This window comes from Cebus imitator, unplaced genomic scaffold, assembly GCF_001604975.1.
Source record: "Cebus imitator isolate Cc_AM_T3 unplaced genomic scaffold, Cebus_imitator-1.0 Scaffold454, whole genome shotgun sequence".
In the NCBI taxonomy this organism is placed as follows: domain Eukaryota; kingdom Metazoa; phylum Chordata; class Mammalia; order Primates; family Cebidae; genus Cebus; species Cebus imitator.
Window position 1 is genome coordinate 1,696,929 of NW_016107769.1, and position 8,946 is coordinate 1,705,874.

Consider the following 8,946-nt stretch of genomic DNA (forward strand, 5'->3'; position numbering starts at 1 on the left):
AAGATCATACAGGAAGCTCCATAATGAACCAGAAAACGTGGGATATAATAAGTCATCTTGACATCAATTCATACCACTTCTGCTCTGCAGCATCTTTCATCTTAGATGTCCTTTTTCAAAGCCTAAGGCTAGGCCTGCCTCTCAGCTAGTACATATACTTCACCTTGTTTCTCTCTAAAAACTGGACAATAGTCAAATCTATAAATTTTGCTTTCATTTTTCATATTCACTGTATTCTTCCTGAAGCCTTCTAGACAAATTAGATTTAAAACTATGGGAAAATGCTTTCCAAGCCTGGCTTTCCATGGTAGAAAGCAAATATTTCTTTAATACAAGTGCTACTGAGAAATAACAATCTCTTTCTTCTGTGTTTCAGACAATAAGTCTCTCTCAAGACCAAGACATTTTGTTTTATTATCATTTTAATTTTGCAATATGTTGTATGTACTAAAGTGGTGGAACAACCATTTGTTAGATAGGAAGTTGGAGGGCTCCTAATAAATAATCATTGGCACTGCAACCCTACACATTTTACTTTCAGTTCTATTTGTACTAAATGCTATACATTTTCACTCTTATATTTTGTAAACTTTTTTCAGGGTTCTGTGGTTGCCCCCTATTTCCTTCATATACTCTCTCTCTCTTCGGATGGGAATACTCATTCATCACAAACCAGTTGTAGTTTTGTGATTATAGCATGCCTATATGAAGCTGAAAAGCAGAGCCCCATAGTTCAGATTTTGCTATAGAATCAATGAGTCTAAACACTGTTGCTCAAAGTGTTGTCTTTAAAGTCTTTGAACAAACTGCATTAGAATAATCAACTGGGGGACTCACTTAGAGATAAAATTATTGGACTCTACCTGAGAGCTATTGAATCAGAATCACTGAAGACTTTGCTTTTGTGTATATTACCTTTTTTTTTTCTAGAATGCTCTTTCTCACTGTATAAATTCTGTCTGTCTATTAAGGCTCAGCTCAAATATACCCTATTCAATGAAGCCATTCCTTCCAATACATGGGATCTTCCTGCTTCCTTCCAATACATGTGATCTTCCCTAAAATTATGGCATAGGATGACAGAGGGCATTAGAACTGGAGTACACAAGAAGTTTGGGGGAAATGGGATAGGTCATCCAGGAGAAATATGGTAGGAAGCATCTAAGATTTGCACTTATATTTGTACTTGCTTTTAGAAACCTGAGCTAAAAATGCTATGAACAACTAAGTAATCATCTACATGACATCTGTGTTTAAAGGGGGTCTGGTGGCACAATTTTACAATAAAAACTTGTGGTAAAAGGGAGATAAAATGGCTCATCTTCTAGGCAAAAACATGTACAAGAAAAGAGAGGGAAGTCATTGTATAGTCTTTGAAAGGAGACAGTAACATCCTAATTAAGCATAAAAAGTTATGAGAATATTTTACATTAGAGTCACGTTAGCACAATAGAGTAAGGTATAAAAACAGGAAATTGACAGATATGGAAAATAAAATCATAGATAAAACTATTATTAAATGGCAGAGCTGGGAGTATGGACGTGAATGGGCCTGACTTCAAAGCCTATGCTCTGAACCTCTTAATTGCATCTTTATCTAAACTGTGTTTTTACCCTAGAATATTCTTCCCCTCTGTCTTTACTGTAGAAACCCTGTCCCATATTCTGAATGGCAGTACCCTGCCAGGCTGCTTGGGCCACTCCACTCTGACAGCAACACTGACTTCTAACTGTTCTACCACTTTCATTTGAAGAGCATGGAGGTTCACTTTTCTGGCCTCATTTACTGGAATACTTAGTTGTCTTGAGTTTGAAAATACCAAGGACTAGTTCACTTTTCTTAGGAGGCCAGGGCCACAGGAAGAGCTGCCCAGGAAAAAAGGAGATCTGAAGACCACCTGTATCAGCATTATTTGTTGGAAAGGCATGTTTCCCAGCCTTGCCCCACATATCTTGAATCAGAATCTTTAGCTAGGAACCCAGGAATTTTCATTTTTAACAGCTACCTGAGGTAATCTGATGTGTAATGGAATTTGAGAATCAATAATTCTAGTTCTTCCAGAAAGCTGACCAACATACTAAGTCCTAGTTCATTACAAGTGTTTCCATTTCATTGAGGCAGCACAGAAGACTAATTCTTATTTTATATAGCATTAAAAAGCAAAGGTGTGAACTGCAATTATTTAATCTGGGACAAACATCTCTAAACAGCACCTGACATCTCACCTCTGTTTAGCTGTCCCACCTGTGGATTGCTAGTTACAACGGTTTTAGAAAGAATTATTAGGAAAGAGAACTGAAAAAATGCAGGGAAAAGAACAGGAAATCAGCCAAAATATTAGCTGAGTGGAGAATTTGAGCTTATTTCCTAATCATATTTCACAGGGAAAGAGCCAGCTGATGAATTTTAGAATTGCAATAAGCTAGATTTTTGCTGTAATCCAAGAACATAAACTTAGCTGATTGCAGTGTGTAAATATTCTTCCAATTCCTTTGACAAAAACATCTAAAGAAACAAATAACTCTTGTTTTAGAAATAAGGAAGAAAATTACTAATTTTAAAATGAAAATGGATTAAATAACTGCTGCCAACAAAAGTCCCTTGATTCCTAGAACCATGATTCAGAAGCCTCCTGCTGTTTCTTTTTGGAGAAAAGTGATTCATTTTTCATTGAGCTGCCAACTGTCCCCATGAAATTTATGCATTGATACTAGGACATTCACAAACATAAGAATGAAACCAATGTATATGTTATTTACAAAGGAAATTATGTTATGGATTTTTTTAAATTTAATTTTAACTCCTGAAAAAGTAGTGCCAGACTACTCACAGAGACAAGGGGGTTGGGGAGGGAGATTAGTGATTGTGTACTGGAAACATATTTTCTGCTTTAAAAACAGTGAAACCTCTTCTTAATGTTATTATGGTTTACATGCTCCCACAATTTATCCTTATCCCCAAGACATTGTTTCTATTCTCAATTTGCATTGCATTTCCCTTATCAGTATTCCTTTCTCAGCAATGCAGAATTAATGTTTTTAGTCTCTACTCTAGCATTTGTTCTTAACAAAGGACTGTATTTCCTATATCTGACAAAGCTTTTTCAAAGCTCCCTTATAAATAACTCTTTGATAATAATTTTATTCAATAATAACAATTATTGAATGTCTACTAGACACATATGATATTATTGCTAATCCTTACAAACATTCTGCTGATAGCACTACTAGCTTTTGTAGTGTGTACAAAGGCCATATTGATGGCTCCCAATAAACCATGCCTAGTAGAATATGTTGCCATGTGTACTGCTTTCCTATTCAGCTTGGCCAAGTGACTCACTTTGTCCAGTGGGACATCAGAAAATGTGATGCAAGCATAGGTTTGACAAACACCTGTAACTGAGTCCAAAGCTGATTCTGCTCATGGCATGACACTCGATAAGTCAAAGGACAAGGTGTTGGAGCAAGGTATGTGACTTTATTTCACAGATCCAGCAAGCAGAGAAGATGGCAGACTAGTGTCCTAAAGGCATGTTAAAAGGCATGAATCTCAAGCTTCTTTTTTTTATTGGGGAAGAGGAATAAGTAGGGTACTGAGGTTGGCAGGTGATTGGTGACCACAGACATCTGGGCATCAGCAGGAGACCTAGGAGTTTGCAAAACTTCTTTGTCCTTGGTCAGGTCACAGTGTTCCTATAAATCTTTAACATAACATTGTTACTTGTGTGTAAAACCCTCCTTATCCTCTCAGGGGTTAGTTTGGGGGAGGGATTATTATCATCCTTGCTTTAAAGTTAAAATCTAAACTAAATTCCTCCCCTAGTTAGCTTGGCCTGAGTGCATGAATAAGCAAAGGCAGTTAGCTCGTGAGGTTAGAAACAAAATGGAGTCAGCCATGTTAGATTTCTCTCACTGTTACACATATCTAGTCTTGTACTTTTGGAACTCTTCCTCTTAAGACTAAGCTGTTTTATTGTAAGAGAGAATAGGCCATTCTGCTAGAAAGAAAGAGACTGCACAGAAAGGTTCCAGAAGATTTAAAAGTATGTACAGGGAAAGGCCAGGTAAATTGGAGCCCCAGTCAACTCCAAGGTCAATTCAGCTTCTTGAGTAATTTCAGCTAATAACATGTGGAGCAGAAGTACAATCTAGTCAACCAACAGAATTATGAGAAATAATAAATTGCTATTATTTTACGACATTAATTTTGGGGTGATTTATTACACAGTGATAGACCACTGATATTTTATAGATGAGGAATTTTGTGCATCAAAATATTAAGTGAATTATTCAAGATCCCTACAGTTATGACATGACTTTGTGGTAGTCAGTCTCTAAGATTGTCCCTAATGATACTCACCTTATGTTATGCATATTCCTGTGTAATTTGCTATCATATGTAATACAGCTGACCAGTATAATTAATCCAATATTTCAGAAATTGCAATTTGTGATTTCTGAATTCAATTTACAAAATATATCACAACTTTTGCTTTCTCTCTTGGATAACTAGCTCCAGGGGAAACCAGCTGCCATATTGTGAGGACTCTTAGTAGCCCCATGGGGAGGTCCAAAAGAGAAAGAATTGAGGCTGCTTGCAAATAATCAGCATTAATACTCCAGCATTTTGAGTGAGTCCCAATCAATCTTTCAGATGACTCCATACCTAGCTGACAACTAGTTTGAAATCTTATGAAAGAATCTAAGCCAAAAACTATTCAGCAATTATATGCCTGAATTTCTGAATAATGTGGGAGACTTAAAATGAAAAGTATTTATTGTTTAAATCTATTAAAGTGCATGCTAATTTATTACATAGCTATAGATAACTAGATTCCCTCCCCCTTACATTCTTTCTACTGCACAATGCCACCTACAAGCAGCATCCTTGTACACTGATCTGTTAACAGTAAATGTTTAACAGCTTTTCAAGTTCAGTCTTGCATTAATGATGAAAAAAATGCAGAATGAAGATTTCTTAATTGTCTAAGGTCAAGAAATTCCATTATCAGTTCAATAAAGTTGATTTATTGCTTTTTTTAATAAAATGGGGCAATCAATATTCTGGCCCATTTAATAGAGCCCCAATGTTATATTTTCTCAAATTTTTTAATGAATGAGTATTCAGCACAAATACACAAATGCACATGTATCTTATTACAACTAGTTAGCCTTTTATTAGATTCATGATTAATATTTTATATAGATATATAAGTGCTCTGAATCTCAAATTCATTAGTTTTGATATCAGAATTTTTATATAGCACTTACAAATTCGTCTTTTTTTGAATATATAGACATATCCTGAATGTCTAATTCAATTATTGAATTTGCAGAACAGCAGATTTCTAATCTTCAGACCAATGTAATAATTCTTACACTTAAGGAAGATACCTTTGTAAGTGTCCATTGACTTTGCTGAATGTGCAACTCTGAATTAGTGTCAAATATTTTGATATTGGAAATGAAAATGAGATTATTCCCATCTAGGTTACTAAAATGAACTCCTTTAAAGTAGCATGTGTATAGTAGTGATGAGTGGGTCATAAACAAAATCCCAGAGCATGAGTAATTTCAATACCTTTACTTTGAAGGACTTTCTAGCAGTCATGTATACTAAAATACACCTATTAAGCTTCAGTGTACTTTTCAGGAACTAACTAGTCAATTATTTTAGTGCCCTTGAGAAAAAGTAAGAATATATAAAAATAAGATCCTGCCCTATCTCATGTAATAATACATTAGGGTTTGGTCATTAAGAGCTGCAGCTCTGAAATTGAAGTATGTTTTAATCCCATTTACAGCACTTACTCTAGCCTTGTCATCTCTAATAAGTAAATCATTCTCTCCAAGCATCAAATTATATCATCTGTACAACAAATGGTAATAGCAATCTCATAAGGTAGTTTTGATAATTGAATGAATAAATGTAATGTTTCATAGGAGTAATGAATGGGAGGAAAAGAGCATACTATGTCTGACGCAGAATAAGCACTCGGTAAATGTCAGATATTATTGTTATTATTTTGTGAAAATAATACATTGGTTTTGTCAAAAGTTTCTGAAATCATCCAGCTCATATCCAATTTGATGAGAAAAAATTGATTTTTTTATATTGAATATATAACTTGTATATGCTTGAACTGTGCATTGAGCAAATGTTGAATTAGAAGTTAGTAAAATAATCTTGGGCACTAAAGAGAGAAAAGTCACAGAGCAATAGAACTTGCATTATTTTGGCTGTTTCATGCCATTGGTAAAATAATGCTAGTTTTTAATTGCATTGTAGCGCTTCTCTCTTTAATGTCATTTTCTTCCTTTTTGAATCACCTCAAAAATAGATTTATAATTAAAATTAAAAATAAATTGTAAAAAACTAAAACTAAAAATTTGTTAGGATGGTAAAAAAAAAAAAAAGACCTATTTGTCTCTCTTGGAAAAATTAGTAGATGCTTGCCTTTCTGAAAAAGAAAAACTACATTACTTTTCAATATTATTTTATTGTTGTATTTTCAAATCTAGAATTGATATTTGAAGATAATAGCCCAACTATTTACTTTGTTGAGGTACTTTATTTCAAATTAGAATTTACCAATTTTTGTTTTGTGATTAATTATATTACAAAATGGGTTACTTTATCCAAACTAATCGCTGCTAGAGTGTATTGTTTGAAGTTAGATTGTTTTTTTATCACGCCTTTTTTTATCATATAAACTGAAGAGATAATGTTGAAATCTGTTTATTAAAATACATTTCAATGAACCATTAACAAATCTTTACATAAGTAATTATGCATTTTAATCCCGTAACAGAAAAGTAATCCTGTTGCTCAAGAAAGTGATGTAATTAGAACATCCATGAAAATTAGAATGCAAAAATCTTATGATTACCATGAAATTAACTTTTAAACAATGTAAATTTATAGTCCTTTTTATGGACAAATAGAAAAACCTGAAATCTAACAAAGAATGCAATCAGTATGAGACTAAGGACTGAATTGTAGAAGTCTAATAAGAACAATAAACTTTACAGCACAGCATGTAATTAAATAATTTCATAAATAGCCCATTTTATGAAATAATACAATAGGTAGATGACATGTAAATTCATTTAAAAAAATGACATGATTGATGAAATTGTTATTCTTAGTGGTAACTGATTATCCCAGGTTGTTGTGGAGGCCTTAATATTTAGGATAGGTACTAGATAATTTCTTAATAATTGAAATAATTTCCTTCCTGAACATCAGGAGTATAAATCTACAGTCATCCTAAAAATATAAAGTCTGTGAACTGCTTTTACACATATTATATCATTTGTGTCTTAAAAAAATTGGTGATATAAGCATTATTAGTTACATTTTAAACATGAGAGTGTTCAAAGGAGTTGTAACTTTTCCAAGGCTGTATTACTAATAATTGAAGAAGCTAGACCACAAATTCAGATCTTCCAAGTCCATTAAAGCACATGGACAATGAATGAACATCCCATCCCCCTCAACTTCACCTTCGCCATCATTATTTTCTTAGGCCAAGATGTGTGGCTCCACAATCAACAGGGAGATCTTATATTTATGTTCTGGCCCTAATCTTTGCCTTCATGTGCTTCATGGGATCAAATCCAATAAATATTTTAGTCACATCCCATAATTGCAGAACACGACACCCAATTCTTCCTGTTGCAGATCTAATTTTGTACCAGATTCTGTATCAATGATCCTAATATTTTCTCCTATGTGAAATCTTCTTTTAAATGTAATATTTAACACTTACAGTCAGAATTTAAATTAATTAGGGAAGGCACTGCATTTACACATTAATCTTCAAAGTCACTGCTGGTAGTATAAATAGTTAATGTTTTATATTCCAACATTATTTGATAATCAATTCAAGTTTAGACTGAGTTATTTATTTTTTACTAATGCATTTTTTATAAAAAATTAAATTTACACACAATTTACACTGAATTTACAATCAATAATCAATTTATTATTTAAGAAATACAAATTCATTATAGATATATAATATTTAGCAAATATATATATATATATACACACACACACACAATTATAATGCTGAATGTCTTAAATCAACAACTGAGATCAAAGTAGTGTCCATCTACCTTCTTTTATTAAATTATAAATAATTATGATTTGGTCACACAAACTCATCCTTTTCAACTTTTCTTAATCATAATATATTATGATATTTTTTAATCCATAACTTTTCTGGAGAGAATTGCAATGTTATAAAATTATATAGCAGATTTGTGAAGTAGACTAAGGTAAAGTAGGATCATAAATCTCATTTCTAATTATAATCTACTTTGCATAATTGTTGATTAAGCAAATAGATATCAGGTTTAATAATGTACAGCATACAGTAAATGCAGTAAGGTGTCACAATTGTGAAAGTCAACTATCTCTCTAAAAATCCTCTATTAATCTAAAATGAAATGCGAATTTGCAATGCTAAGTTTGAAGTGACTAGTTGCATTTGCAGGAATAAGTAGATATTTGCTATATGTCTCAGGTTTCCACCTAAAGACATTTTTCTTTATACCTTTAACTATATTTTTATTATGTTTTATTTAATTCTTATTGTGGATAAGAATTATATCTAACTGGAGGGGGAGGATCCAAGATGGCCGTTTAGGAACAGCTCAGGATTGCAGCTCCCAGTGAAAGCACAGAGGCTGCTGCAGGTGAGCCCCAGGCAAGCAGGGCCTGGAGTGGACCTCAGCAGACCTACAGCAGAGGGGCCAGACTGTCAGAGGGAAAACCAAGCAACAGAAATAACCTCATCATCAACAAACAGAATGTCCACCCAGAGACCCAATCTGAAAGCCAGCAACTACAAAGATGACAGGTGGATAAATCCATAAAGATGGGAAGAAACCAGCGCAAAAAGGATGAAAACACCCGAAACCAGAACACCTCTCCTCCTA